The 15,289-nt window shown below is 41.9% G+C and overlaps 1 protein-coding gene across 10 annotated transcripts in view; it reads left to right on the forward strand.

The window, feature by feature from the left end:
- LOC110491279 (transforming acidic coiled-coil-containing protein 2) overlaps window positions 1-15,289 on the forward strand; it is a 212,832-nt gene that overhangs the window by 55,874 nt on the left and 141,669 nt on the right. The gene's annotated exons all lie outside the window — the stretch shown is intronic.

Raw genomic sequence — 15,289 nt, forward strand, 5'->3', positions numbered from 1 at the left:
CTTTGGTGTGATTGCAGTAGTGTGTCACTTCAGGAACATACTATAAGCTCTCTAATAATAATACATTAAATTGTTCATACATGTTTATAATAAGTTATAAACAAGCATTTACATACCTGCAGGTTTAAGTCAAGTGTTAGTGAGGTGATGAGGGAAGCCGAGGTGAATTGTAACAAACTGAGTTGCATTGTAGCACTGTAGTACAGACTTTGGTAACACAGACAGAACAGACAGACAGACATACAGACAGACAGACAGACAGACAGACAGACAGACAGACAGACAGACAGAACAGTCTAGAGAGAGGTTGTGTGCATCCTGTTTGGGAAGGAAAGACATTGAAAGATTTAGAGAAATGAAAGCAGAGGACCTCGGTGACATTTGTAACACAGAAGGTCTGTCAAAACCATGACCAGCACTTGGGGTCTCCAGATGCTGCAATAAGTTACGTTTCAGCTCCATGCGGAGTCTGCCCTACAGAGCTGTAAGGTCTGTACTCTACAAGGCAAGCTGTAGCATGCAACATACTCCCTCCACAAACACCTTCCGCCTTTGGTGGAATCTGCAAGATTGGCAGCTTGGTAGGACACTTTCGCTGTGATTTCTCTCCTCTCCTCCCCTCATTAAAAAAAAAAAGGGAGTGCCTACCAGGCTGTTGAAGGCATGTAAGGATTGGCCAGAGCAGGCAGGAAGGGCGAGCAGGGAGGTGAGTGGATGGCTTTGTCAAGGAAATGAGATTGAGAGCGCCCCGGAGCTGGTCACATGGTTTTACCGTCAGCCAATCACAACACAGCACCGTAATGATTTGACTTTCTTTGTTGACATTTGCACTTAGACGTGAATGATGTCTTTGAGTTAAATTAATCTAATGACTGCTAAGCATGTTTAAGGTAAAGACTTATTCTATTAAGGTCAATATTTGTGTTCTTTGCTTAGGTAAAGCCTGTATGTTTTCAAAATGGAGGCTTAGTACAAGGATGAGTCAGTAGGAACATAAACCGGCTAGGATGACGGTACATAGCAAATTCCCCAGTGTTAAATTAACACTGAAAGTGTGGACCCGTACAGACACCGAACTGTGTTGAATTAACACACTGGTTAGTCTAATGCTTAATTTGCATATTTCCCAGAGTGCCTTGAATTGGTTCGTGACAGAGTTGTTCCATCCTTATGGACCTCACCAAGTGAGATCCTATGTGAATATGTTATCATTACCAATTTAATTATTTAACACAATACAATATGTATTTCATAAGGCTTTATTTTAAGGGGTTACAAAAAATATATATACTGAGTTATTTAGATGATCCAACTGCTGGGTCGCTGGTTTTGGGTCACTTCGTTGTGTTGTTTTTTTAAAGGTTATGAACAGTCAAAATCCAGTTTTTCAATGAAATTGGATGATATTCGCATGGAACCATATCAAAGTATGTAAAAATGACTTTTTTGCTTCTACATTGATAAAGTTTGATCGTAAAGTTTACTGGTCCCCTCCCCCATGTCAAACGAGATTCTAAAGGAGATGGGGGGTTATTAGGACTGTTCTTAAGGAGATAGGGTGTTATTAGGACTGTTTTTAAGGAGATAGGGGGTTATTAGGACTGTTCTTAAGGAGATTGGGTGTTATTAGGACTGTTCTTAAGGAGATTGGGTGTTATTAGGACTGTTCGTAAGGAGATAGGGTGTTATTAGGACTGTTTTTAAGGAGATAGGGTGTTATTAGGACTGTTCTTAAGGAGATATGGTGTTATTAGGACTGCTCTTAAGGAGATAGGGTGTTATTAGGACTGTTATTAAGGAGATAGGGGGTTATTAGGACTGTTCTTAAGGAGATAGGGGGTTATTAGGACTGTTCTTAAGGAGATAGGGTGTTATTAGGACTGTTCTTAATGAGATAGGGTGTTATTAGGACTGTTCTTAAGGAGATTGGGTGTTATTAGGACTGTTCTTAAGGAGATTGGGTGTTATTAGGACTATTCGTAAGGAGATAGGGTGTTATTAGGACTGTTCTTAAGGAGATAGGGTGTTATCAGGACTGTTCTTAAGGAGATAGGGTGTTATTGGGACTGTTCGTAAGGAGATAGGGTGTTATTGGGACTGTTCTTAAGGAGATAGGGTGTTATTATGACTGTTCTTAAGGAGATAGGGGGTTATTAGGACTGCTCTTAAGGAGATAGGGTGTTATTATGACTGTTCTTAAGGAGATAGGGTGTTATTAGGACTGCTCTTAAGGAGATAGGGTGTTATTAGGACTGTTCTTAAGGAGATAGGGGGTTATTAGGACTGCTCTTAAGGATATAGGGTGTTATTAGGACTGTTCTTAAGGAGATAGGGTGTAATTCGGACTGTTGTGGTGACCTTATTACTGCCACACCGGCAGCCATGAGTCATGACCGCAGTAAAATTACACGTGAGTCACGGTAATCTCCTTTTATCCCGCTTTGGACATGCTTTGGTAGTATCCGACTTGGTACCGACCATCAGGTCCTAATGGCCTGGTACTCAGGGCTCTATTGTCCCTCCATCAGGTCCTAATGGCCTGATACTCAGGGCTCTATTGTCTCTCCATCAGGTCCTAATGGCCTGGTACTCAGGGCTCTATTGTCCCTCCATCAGGTCCTAATAGCCTGGTACTCAGGGCTCTATTGTCCCTCCATCAGGTCCTAATGGCCTGGTACTCAGGGCTCTATTGTCCCTCCATCAGGTCCTAATGGCCTGGTACTCAGGGCTCTATTGTCTCTCCATCAGGTCCTAATGGCCTGGTACTCAGGGCTCTATTGTCCCTCCATCAGGTCCTAATGGCCTGGTACTCAGGGCTCTATTGTCTCTCCATCAGGTCCTAATGGCCTGGTACTCAGGGCTCTATTGTCCCTCCATCAGGTTACCTTATGCCGACAGATGTCTTTGGTTATTGGTTAGCTTATGCTACAAGATGTCTTTGGTTACCTTATGCTACCAGATGTCTTTGGTAATTGGTTACCTTATGCTACAAGAAGTCTTTGGTTATTGGTTACCTTATGCTACCAGATGTCTTTGGTAATTGGTTACCTTATGCTACAAGAAGTCTTTGTTAATTGGTTACCTTATGCTACAAGATGTCTTTGGTTATTGTTTACCTTATGCTACAAGATGTCTTTGGTTATTGGTTACCTTATGCTACAAGATGTCTTTGGTTACCTTATGCTACCAGATGTCTTTGGTAATTGGTTACCCTATGCTACCAGATGTCTTTGGTAATTAGTTACCTTATGCTACCAGATGTCTTTGGTTATTGGTTACCTTATGCTACCAGATGTCTTTGGTAATTGGTTACCTTATTCTACAAGAAGTCTTTGGTTACCTTATGCTACCAGATGTCTTTGGTTACCTTATGCTACCACAAGTCTTTGGTTATTGGTTACCTTATGCTACCAGATGTCTTTGGTTATTGGTTACCTTATGCTACAAGATGTCTTTGGTAATTGGTTACCTTATGCTACAAGATGTATTTGGTTATTGGTTACCTTATGCTACAAGAGGTCTTTGGTTAGCTTATGCTACAATATGTCTTTTGTTATTGGTTACCTTATGCTACCAGATGTCTTTGGTTATTGGTTACCTTATGCTACCAGATGTCTTTGGTTATTGGTTAGCTTATGCTACAAGAGGTCTTTGGTTAGCTTATGCTACAATATGTCTTTTGTTATTGGTTACCTTATGCTACCAGATGTCTTTGGTTATTGGTTACCTTATGCTACCAGATGTCTTTGGTTATTGGTTAGCTTATGCTACCAGATGTCTTTCGTTACCTTATGCTACCAGATGTCTTTGGTTACCTTTTGCTACCACAAATCTTTGGTTATTGGTTACCTTATGCTACCAGAAGTCTTTGGTTATTGGTTACCTTATGCTACAAGATGTATTTGGTTACCTAATGCTACAATATTTATTTGGTTATTGGTTACCTTATGCTACCAGATGTCTTTGGTAATTGGTTTCCTTATGCTACAATAAGTCTTTGGTTATTGGTTACCTTATGCTACAAGATGTCTTTGGTAATTGGTTTCCTTATGCTACTATAAGTCTTTGGTTATTGGTTACCTTATGCTACCAGATGTCTTTTGTTATTGGTTACCTTATGCTACAAGATGTCTTTGGTTATTGGTTACCTTATGCTACAAGAAGTCTTTGGTAATTGGTTACCTTATGCTACCAGATGTCTTTGGTTACCTTATGCTACAAGATGTCTTTGGTTATTGGTTACCTTATGCTACCAGACGTCTTTGGTGATTGGTTACCTTATGCTACAAGATGTCTTTAGTGATTGGTTACCTTATGCTACGCTTCAAAATGTACATCCAATCAAATCAATAAAACATCTTTATGACGCCCTTTTAATTAACATCAGCTGATGTCATAAAGTGCTGTACAGAAACCCAGCCTAAAACCCCAAAGAGCAAGCAAACCTAGAGAGGAACCAGGCTCTGAGGGGTGGCCAGTCCTCTTCTTGCTGTGCCGGGTGGAGAGGAACCAGGCTCTGAGGGGTGGCCAGCCCTCTTCTTGCTGTGCCGGGTGGAGATTTTAAGAATTATAAGGCCAGCTCTAGGAAGGTTCCAAACTTCTTCAATTTAAGAATGATGGAGGCTACTGTGTTCTTTGGGACCTTCAATGCTGCAGATGTGTTTTGGTACCCTTCCCCAGATCTGTGCCTCGACACAATCCGGTCTCTGAGCTCTACGGACAGTTCCTTCAACCTCGTGGCTTGGTTTTTGCTCTGACATGCACTGTCAACTGTGGGACCTTATAGAGACAGGTGTGTGTCTTTCCAAATCATGTCCAATCAATTGAATTTACCATAAGTGGACTCCAATCAAGTTGTAGAAACATCTCAAGGATGATCAATGAAAACAGGATGCACTTGAGTTCAATTTCAAGTCTCATAGCAAAGGGTCTGAATACTTATATAAATAAGGTATTTCTGTTTATTATGTTTAATACATTTGCTACAATTTTATAAAAACTTGTTTTCGCTTTGTCATTATGGGGTATTGTGTGTAGATTGCTGCTGATTTTGAAAAATGTAATCCATTTCAGAATAAGGCTGTAATTTAACAAAATGCTGAACAAGTCAAGGGGTCTGAATACTTTCCAAATGCACTGTTTATACACTGTATTCTAGTCAATGCCATCCTATTTAACTATTGCTTTAACTATCCTATCCTACTCTATTCTACAGATACTAAATATTATATCCACATACTGTTCATAATGTCTATAATGTCTATACATCCCATTAAACACACACACACACACACACACACACACACACACACACACACACACACACACACACACACACACACACACACACACACACACACACACACACACACACACACACACTCCGGACTTCGATAATGTCTATACATCCCATCAAACACACACACACACACACACACACACACACACACACACACACACATATACTCCGGACTTCGACATTTCTTGTCCTAATATTTATTCATTTCCATTCTTTTAGATTTCCGTGTATTGTTGTGAATTGTTCGATGTTACTGCTCTGTTGGAGTTTGGAACACAAGCATTCCGTCCAATAACATCAACCAATATGTGTATGCGTCCAATAAGAATTCATATTTATATTTATTTATTCATATATTGGAGTTTGGAACACAAGCATTCTGTCCAATAACATCTCCTACAAATATGTGTATGCATCCAATAAGAATTCATATTTATATTTCTTTATTCATATGTTGGAGTTTGGAACACAAGCATTCTGTCCAATAACATCTCCTACAAATATGTGTATGTGTCCAATAAGAATTCATATTTCATTTTTTTTGTTGTTGAAAAAAAGTGTTCTTATATTTATTTCTCAAAGCGTATGCTCTGCTAAAAACAAAACGAAGTAGCAAAAAAAAAAAAAACGAACCGGCAGGAACTCAAGCAGCCTCCATTCGCTCGTAGATTGCATACAGATGCCGTGTATCTCCCCCTGCTCTTGTTGCCCATTCCCATTGAAAATAGAAACTCATTTTGCGTATTAGTAAAGACAAGATTAAATTAAGAATTGTCTTGACTGGTAAAAATATGATCACATGATGATAGAACAGCCTGAGCCAAACTATTTTTTTGCAACTTTCTCAGTCTGTAGTCGCACCATGCAGCCCGTATATGTTATGATTTCTAAGACATTCTAAGGTTTGTATCATTCACAACAACATTTTCCAAATAACTTAAATTAATTTTTAATTTTATTCAGTTAAATTATATTCTTCTTCCTTCAAAATCCTATAAAATAAAATAATGGCAACGGGACTTCTAAGCTTATCTTGTCAGCTAAATGAACAAGCCTACAGCCTGTGGCATGGACCATAGCCAGATAACATAGGCCCACAGTAAGGCAGTCATATTCCGCTTTTCTGAAATACATTTTCTTAAATATCAGTATAATTTCTTAAGACTAAAATAAATAATAGATGTATTGATTTATTACATAAAAAAAATAAAAAAAATGTAGATCAGCAGCTTGAATGTTAGACGCCGGGAGATGCTAAACATGTTCATGTTAATTAACGGTCATTTACCGTGAGACTGGCCGGACATTTGCCAGCTGACAACATTTCACGACCACCACAGCCCTAAGGTGACATCACCTTAACTCTCTCAATTTAAAAAGAGCAAGGTTGGTTTGTTGATTCTGGGTGATTGAGATCCAGCAGAAGCCTGGAGGTTTGGTTTGGCCAACCCCGTGGGAGTAAATGTCCAATTCATCTGTTCTGTTAAATTGTTATCACATGTTATGGTTGAATCCTGACACTTTCATAGCTTTAATGAAGCTTTCAGAAGCGAATGAGTTCCTTAAAAGCATATGCAAAATCCAATGTGATACCCCCAATGGGATACCCCCAATGGGATACCCCCAATGTGATACCCCCAATGGGATACCCCCAATGGGATACCCCCAATGTGATACCCCAATGTGATACCCCCAATGTGATACCCCCAATGGGATACCCCCAATGTGATACCCCCAATGGGATACCCCCAATGGGATAACCCCAATGGGATAGTAACCACTTTGTCGCAATATGTCAATAATTATATTAATTATTTTTGTATTATAATATTTAGTGTTAAGTAATATTCAAGAAAAATGTAACATTGGAGTGTACAAATTTAACATGATTACAATTTTTGACATTTACTCTTACAGGTGGCCAAAAATAACTGGTGGCCAAATCCCTAATAAGCCACGCCTCCTGAAAATAACCTATGAATTACTTAAAATAAAAGACCCAGCTGCTTGGTCAACCCAGCATGACAGAATGAAAACCCAGTCGATGGTTAAATTAACCATCCGGGGTAATCCGAAGAACTCAACATGTAATCCGAAGAACTCAACACGTAATCCGAAGAACTCAACACGTAATCCGAAGAACTCAACACGTAATCCGAAGAACTCAACACGTAATCCGAAGAACTCAACACTTAATCCGAAGAACTCAACACGTAATCCGAAGAACTCAACACGTAATCCGAAGAACTCAACACGTAATCCGAAGAACTCAACAAGTAATCCGAAGAACTCAACACGTAATCCGAAGAACTCAACACGTAATCCGAAGAACTCAACACGTAATCCGAAGAACTCAACACGTAATCCGAAGAACTCAACACGTAATCCGAAGAACTCAACACGTAATCCGAAGAACTCAACACGTAATCCGAAAAACTCAACATGTAATCCGAAGAACTCAACACGTAATCCATTTACAGAGTTAATTGGCTCTCAAAATAAGGCCTTATGAAATACATAATGTATTGTGTTAAATAATAACATTTTAATGATAACATATTCGCTCAGGATCTCACCTGGTGAAGTCTATAGGGCCAAAAATTGATAAATGCAACAGCCATGTCTCTGTCACTAACAAATACAGTCATGGGTGGTACTGTAAGTCTACAATTCACCCGAAAAGCAAGGCACTCTGGGAAATAAGGCTTTCCACAAAGCAGTGTGTTAATTTAACCCTGTTCCAGTGTCAAAACGGGTCCACACTCTCAGTGTTAATTTAACCCTGTTCCAGTGTCAAAACGGGTCCACACTCTCAGTGTTAATTTAACCCTGTTCCAGTGTCAAAATGGGTCCACACTCTCAGTGTTAATTTAACCGTGTTCCAGTGTCAATACGGGTCCACACTCTCAGTGTTAATTTAACCGTGTTCCAGTGTCAATACGTGTCCACACTCTCAGTGTTAATTTAACCCTGTTCCAGTGTCAAAACGGGTCCACACTCTCAGTGTTAATTTAACCCTGTTCGTGTCAATACGGGTCCACACTCTCAGTGTTAATTTAACACTGTTCCAGGGTCAAAACGGGTCCACACTCTCAGTGTTAATTTAACACTGTTCCAGGGTCAAAACGGGTCCACACTCTCAGTGTTAATTTAACCGTGTTCCAGTGTCAATACGGGTCCACACTCTCAGTGTTAATTTAACCCTGTTCCAGTGTCAAAATGGGTCCACACTCTCAGTGTTAATTTAACCCTGTTCCAGTGTCAATACGAGTCCACACTCTCAGTGTTAATTTAACACGGGATAATTTGCTGTGTACGAAAACAAACTATAGCCACAATGCTGCTGTGTGGCTATACGGCTAAAAGACATGGCTATATCCGTCCTTTAGAAAAAACACAAAGAGACGTGTGAGCAAACATGACAAGAATACAAATGATTGACCCAATGCAATAACGCTTGTATAATGCTGTGGCAATATCAGTCCATTAGGAGAAATACACCAAACCAAGGTGGTCCTGATGCATTGGGTGGCAGGTAGCCTAGCCAGAGTATGTGAGCGGAGTTGAAAGGTCGGAAAAACACGCTCGTATGAGTGGTGCTTGTGTAACCGAAATGGCTAGCTAGTTAGCGGGGTGCGCGCTAATAGCGTTTCAAACGTCACTCGCTCTGAGACTTGGAGTAGCAAGGGCTTTTGTGGAGCGTTGGGTAAGGATGCTTCCAGGGTGGCTGTTGTCGATCTGTGCAGAGGATCCTTTCTTCCGTCCGGAATTTGACTTGGTTAATTTGTGCTGCTATAACAGTTATAGCAGCACAAATTAACCAAATTAACCGAGTCACCCGACCAGGGGTGAGGAGAGGGACTGTTATAGCAGCACAAATGAACCAAGTCACCCGACCAGGGGTGAGGAGAGGGACTGTTATAGCAGCACAAATAAACCAAGTCACCCTACCAGGGTTGAGGAGAGGGACTGTTATAGCAGCACAAATTAACAAAGTCACCCTACCAGGGGTGAGGAGAGGGACTGTTATAGCAGCACAAATGAACCAAGTCACCCGACCAGGGGTGAGGAGAGGGACTGTTATAACAGCACAAATTAACCAAGTCAAATTCCGGGTAGGCACTTCTGGACAGAGGCAAAACTGTTCCACTTGCACCCTGCTCTGGTGCTCCAGGTCCTTCCCTGGTGCTCTGGTGCTCCAGGTCCTTCCCTGCTGCTCTGGTGTTCCAGGTCCTTCCCTGCTGCTCTGGTGCTCCAGGTCCTTCCCTGCTGCTCTGCTGCTCTGGTGCTCCAGGTCCTTCCCTGCTGCTCTGGTGCTCCAGGTCCTTCCCTGCTGCTCTGGTGCTCCAGGTCCTTCCCTGCTGCTCTGGTGCTCCAGGTCCTTCCCTGCTGCTCTGGTGCTCCAGGTCCTTCCCTGCTGCTCTGGTGCTCCAGGTCCTTCCCTGCTGCTCTGGTGTTCTGGTGCTCCAGGTCCTTCTCTGCTGCTCTGGTGTTCCAGGTCCTTCCCTGCTGCTCTGGTGCTCTGGTGTTCCAGGTCCTTCCCTGGTGCTCTGGTGCTCCAAGTCCTTCCCTGCTGCTCTGGTGCTCCAAGTCCTTCCCTGCTGCTCTGCTAAAAAACACTCCGTGCTCACAGGAAGAGAAAAAACAACTACTGCTCCAAATTTGCTCCATTCATTAAAATCTCAATCGCACCAACGCCCATCTGTTCCTGTGACTACCTGGACTTGGTTTTGAAGTATTGAAACCAAATCATTTGATTTGAATGAAAAGTATTTTAATTAATAAAATGAAAAAGGCGCTCATCATTTTCAAATAGGCTACATGTCATATTAAACAGCATATTAACACTCTAAATAGGTCAGGAGCCAGACAGGGACATTAACTAAGAAGGAACTGAAATTAATTATTTATGCTATATTATTTATATTATTTCAAGGCTATAGCCTACAAAGAAATACATTGTGAAGCATTCGCGAGAGCGACACACTAGCCTGACAGGGTCATCATAGCTCTCAGCATTTAAACAACATTTAGTTCCATTAAGTCATTATAGTCTATAAATTGCGCATATAAGGCGGTGACTTACTTAGAATGAAATACAAATTAAACGAGTAAAAAAAAAAAATCCTTATTAGGCTCAGTCTAAAGTGCCTTTCAAAAAAAATTCTGGGAACATGAGTTTGGCCAGAGTCTGTGGCTTGAGGCTCATACGATGGTTCCTGTAGAGCAGACTAGCAGCGGAGTATATCCTCGTTGTGTTTGCAGGGCCACTGGGGATGCTAAACACCCTTCTGGCTACTCTTGAGTTATTTTTCTATAGGTAGGCCTAAATGTTTTTTTTGGTCAATTCATTGGGGCGGCAGGGTGGTTAGAGCGTCGCACTAGTAACCGAGAGGTTGCAAGATCCTATCCCCCGAGCTGACAAGGTCCTTCTGCCCATGAACAAGGCAATTAACCCATTGTTCCACGGTAGGCCGTCATTGAAAATAGGAATTTGTTCTTAACTGACTCGCCTACTTGAATAAAAGGTTAAATAAAGGTTAAATAAATAAATAATAATCCAATCAAAACGGAAAGCTCCTTGAAAGGGGGAATAATCCAGGTGTATTAGGTCTACTCTATAGATAATACAACAAAACACAAATAAAAGTTTCAAGAGATTTGATTTTTAGTTCATAAATATTTTGCTACAATGACACACTTAGCTTTCTACCCACCTGGTTCCTGTCTTTTATCATGTGCAGGTAGTAAGTACACCATATCATGCTTTCTCTATAGATAATACAACAAAACATGTATGAAACTTTCAAGAGATTTGATTTTTAGTTTATAAATATTTTGCTACAATGACACAAATCAAATCAAATGTATTTATATTAGCCCTTCGTACATCAGCTGATATCAGCAAAGTGCTGTACAGAAACCCAGCCTAAAACCTCAAACAGCAAGCAATGCAGGTGTAGAAGCACGGTTGCTAGGAAAAACTCCCTAGAAAGGCCAAAACCTAGGAAGAAACCTAGAGAGGAACCAGGCTATGAGGGGTGGCCAGTCCTCTTCTGGCTATGCCGGGAGGAGATTATAACAGAACATGGCCAAGATGTTCAAATGTTCATAAATGACTAGCATGGTCAAATAATAATAATCACAGGCAGAACAGTTGAAACTGGAGCAGCAGCACAGCCAGGTGGACTGGGGACAGCAAGGAGTCATCATGTCAGGTAGTTAGCTTAGCTTTCTACCCACCTGGTTCCTGTCTGTTATCATGTGCAGGTAGTAAGTACACCATCATGCTTTCCTGACAGGTTTCTTTTCAGATTCCACAATGATTCTTTAGTTGTGGACATTACATCACCACACTCCCTCTCTTGCTCTTGGTTCCTCCTCATCTTTTGTAAGTCACCTTGCTTTTTCACCTGTGTGTTTTTATCAGTTTCCTTATGAAAATATTTAGTAAAACTCCATGACAGTAGCTAAAGTAAGGGGCTATAGCAGCACACGAGTAGGCTACAGATGCATTGTGGGCCGGGCATACCCTGAGCTCGTCAGGTGAGCGCTACTGGAGAGAAATAGGAGCGGGAGAGAAGGCCTACGCTCCAACCTTTGGGAATCTCACTCCATGCTCCAGTCAAATTGGGCTTCTCTCTAGCTCGGCTCCACTCACATACTCTGAGCCTAGCAGTTACAGTGCCTTGCGAAAGTATTCGGCCCCCTTGAACTTTGCGACCTTTTGCCACATTTCAGGCTTCAAACATAAAGATATAAAACTGTATTTTTTTGTGAAGAATCAACAACAAGTGGGACACAATCATGAAGTGGAATGACATTTATTGGATATTTCAAACTTTTTTAACAAATCAAAAACTGAAAAATTGGGCGTGCAAAATTATTCAGCCCCTTTACTTTCAGTGCAGCAGACTCTCTCCAGAAGTTCAGTGAGGATCTCTGAATGATCCAATGTTGACCTAAATGACTAATGATGATAAATACAATCCACCTGTGTGTAATCAAGTCTCCGTATAAATGCACCTGCACTGTGATAGTCTCAGAGGTCCGTTAAAAGCGCAGAGAGCATCATGAAGAACAAGGAACACACCAGGCAGGTCCGAGATACTGTTGTGAAGAAGTTTAAAGCCGGATTTGGATACAAAAAGATTTCCCAAGCTTTAAACATCCCAAGGAGCACTGTGCAAGCGATAATATTGAAATGGAAGGAGTATCAGACCACTGCAAATCTACCAAGACCTGGCCGTCCCTCTAAACTTTCAGCTCATACAAGGAGAAGACTGATCAGAGATGCAGCCAAGAGGCCCATGATCACTCTGGATGAACTGCAGAGATCTACAGCTGAGGTGGGAGACTCTGTCCATAGGACAACAATCAGTCGTATATTGCACAAATCTGGCCTTTCTGGAAGAGTGGCAAGAAGAAAGCCATTTCTTAAAGATATCCATAAAAAGTGTTGTTTAAAGTTTGCCACAAGCCACCTGGGAGACACACCAAACATGTGGAAGAAGGTGCTATGGTCAGATGAAACCAAAATTGAACTTTTTGGCAACAATGCAAAACGTTATGTTTGGCGTAAAAGCAACACAGCTGAACACACCATCCCCACTGTCAAACATGGTGGTGGCAGCATCATGGTTTGGGCCTGCTTTTCTTCAGCAGGGACAGGGAAGATGGTTAAAATTGATGGGAAGATGGATGGAGCCAAATACAGGACCATTCTGGAAGAAAACCTGATGAGTCTGCAAAAGACCTGAGACTGGGACGGAGATTTGTCTTCCAACAAGACAATGATCCAAAACATAAAGCAAAATCTACAATGGAATGGTTCAAAAATAAACATATCCAGGTGTTAGAATGGCCAAGTCAAAGTCCAGACTTGAATCCAATCGAGAATCTGTGGAAAGAACTGAAAACTGCTGTTCACAAATGCTCTCCATCCAACCTCACTGAGCTCGAGCTGTTTTGCAAGGAGGAATGGGAAAAAATGTCAGTCTCTCGATGTGCAAAACTGATAGAGACATACCCCAAGCGACTTACAGCTGTAATCACAGCAAAAGGTGGTGCTACAAAGTATTTTAACTTAAGTGGGCTGAATAATTTTGCACGCCCAATTTTTCAGTTTTTGATTTGTTAAAAAAGTTTGAAATATCCAATAAATGTTGTTCCACTTCATGATTGTGTCCCACTTGTTGTTGATTCTTCACAAAAAAATACAGTTTTATATCTTTATGTTTGAAGCCTGAAATGTGGCAAAAGGTCGCAAAGTTCAAGGGGGGCCGAATACTTTCGCAAGGCACTGTAATCTCATTGGGCCAGTAACCGGAAAGTTGCTGGTTCGAAAATCCCCAGGTAACAATTATGCCGATGTGCCCTTGAGCAAGGCACTTAACCCTAATTGCTCCTGTAAGTCGCTCTGGATAAGAGCGTCTGCTAAATTATGTGAATGTAAATTGCGTTAGTACCTATTGTCTACTGCCCAGGATCCCTGCACTCATCATGGGTGGCAGGTAGCCGGTTGGACCAGTAACCGAAAGGTTGCTGGATCAAATCCCGGAGCTGACAAGGTAAAAACCTGTCGTTCTGCCCCCTGAGCAAGGCAATTCACCCACTGTTCCCCGGGAGCCGAAGACCTGGATGTCGATTATGGCAGCCTCCCGCACCTCTCTGATTCCGAGGGGTTGGGTTAAATGCGGAAGACACTGTTGAATGCATTCCCTTTCATCAAACACGATGACTCAGTCAGTACAAAAACAAAAGAGCAATGTTGCTCTGTGGCTGGCTATGATATCAGGGCTGATACAAAGTGACTGTCTTAATGCATTGTGTCCCTACAGTGACTCAGGAAAACAAATAGGCAATGCTGCTGTGGTGGCTATAATATCAGGAGAGATGAGGGGAGCCAAGACTGTACTGTAAAAACAAAAGCATTGATTCAACATAAGGTAACAAGATGCATTAGGCTTGAGTTTACTCAACATTTTATGGCATATAGTTGAACCAACATACAGTGGGGCAAAAAAGTATTTAGTCAGCCACCAATTGTGCAAGTTCTCCCACTTAAAAAGATGAGAGAGGCCTGTAATTCACTTCAACTATGACAGACAAAATGAGAAGAAAAAAAAATCCAGAAAATCACATTGTAGGATTTTTAATGAATTTATTTGCAGATTATGGTGGAAAATAAGCATTTACTGTACATTCTCAAGTTGAATTGTGTGTTCACTCAACTTAGAATTTTAGATTGAGTGAAATTACAATTCAACTTGAGAATTTATTCTACTTTATTTGCATATTTTCCAGTGTGAAATTAAACTCTTTACGTCAATACATAATGACCTTTCTTTTTGAGGGCCTAGTTACACCCCAGCGCAGTGGTCTGAAACTCCTGGTTTACAGGCCACAATAAACCAGCAAGTCAAATTATGCTGGCTTGCAAAGTGATGTGTAATTCCTATCGGAATCCAGCCAGGGTGGGGATAGTCAGCCAAGGAAGGGAGGATAGTCAGCCAGAGTGAGGATAGTCAGCCAGGTTGGGGATAGTCAGCCAGGATGGGGAGGATAGTCAGACAGGGTGGGGAGGATAGTCAGCCAGGTTGGGGATAGTCAGCCAGGGTGGGGAGGATAGTCAGCCAGGTTGAGGAGAGTCAGCCAGGGTGGGGAGGATAGTCAGCCAGGGTGGGGAGGATAGTCAGCCAGGGTGGAGAGGATAGTCAGCCAGGGTGGGGAGGATAGTCAGCCAGGGTGGGGAGGATTGTCAGCCAGGTTGGGGATAGTCAGCAAGGGAGGGGATAGTCAGCCAGGTTGGGGAGGATAGTCAGCCAAGGAGGGGAGGATAGTCAGCCAGGGAGGGGAGGATTGTCAGCCAGGGATGGGATAGTAAGCCAGGGTGGGGAGGATAGTCAGCTAGGGTGGGGAGGATAGTCAGCCAGGGAGGGGAGGATAGTCAGCCAGGGAGGGGAGGATAGTCAGCCAGGGAGGGGAGGA

This window comes from Oncorhynchus mykiss, chromosome 16 (genome assembly GCF_057628025.1).
Source record: "Oncorhynchus mykiss isolate SJ-2025 chromosome 16, ASM5762802v1, whole genome shotgun sequence".
Lineage (NCBI taxonomy): Eukaryota > Metazoa > Chordata > Actinopteri > Salmoniformes > Salmonidae > Oncorhynchus > Oncorhynchus mykiss.